Consider the following 662-nt stretch of genomic DNA (forward strand, 5'->3'; position numbering starts at 1 on the left):
GAGATAATTTTGAATCTGTAACAGCGAAAGCATCTAAATTTTGCAACCTTCTTTTCAAAAATTCTCTTGATTCAATTCCACTTTTTTTGTTCTGCGGGAGGAGCTCGGCTCCTCCTCAACAGCAAAAAACTTTGGAGTGTACGACGGGACTCGAACCCGTGTTAATCGGATCACAACCGATTGTCTTAACCGCTAAACGACATACACGGTACTGGCCTGCTTGGGTTCGAACCAAGATTCACAGATTCAAAGTCTGTTGTCCTACCGATTAGACGACCGGCCACCATGCACGAACCAGGATTCGAACCTGGAACCGAGCGCTTATCAAGCGCTTGCACCACCGTTGTGCTATCCGTGCGAGAAAGAGTATGTTGAATTTGCACGTTCATTTCAGTTCCCCTTTCAAATTCGCTGCAGATGCAGGTGTTGGTGTTGGTGCATGTCGAGCCCGTCGTTCATTGCGCTGGGCAGCGCGACGTTCTCTCCGAGCGAACTCAAGAAATCTGCGTCGCGCATGCCTGGACGCAATGGATAAATTCCATTCAGCGACCCTCGCCACACGTTTCGTCTTACCTTGAGTATCATGATGCACCTCAGTGTGGCATTTGTCCAGCCATATTTTTCTACGGCTTACCTTTTGTTTTTTAGAGTCAGTATGCCGC

At 48.0% G+C, this 662-nt stretch overlaps 1 non-coding gene across 1 annotated transcript; it reads right to left on the bottom strand.

The window, feature by feature from the left end:
• Positions 1–286: 286 nt before the first annotated feature.
• On the bottom strand, positions 287–358 carry TRNAI-GAU. Its single transcript has one exon. It is a non-coding gene; the product is annotated as a tRNA-Ile (tRNA).
• Positions 359–662: the final 304 nt, after the last annotated feature.

Source organism: Bison bison, unplaced genomic scaffold (assembly GCF_000754665.1).
Source record: "Bison bison bison isolate TAMUID 2011002044 unplaced genomic scaffold, Bison_UMD1.0 scf7180017822727, whole genome shotgun sequence".
NCBI lineage: Eukaryota > Metazoa > Chordata > Mammalia > Artiodactyla > Bovidae > Bison > Bison bison.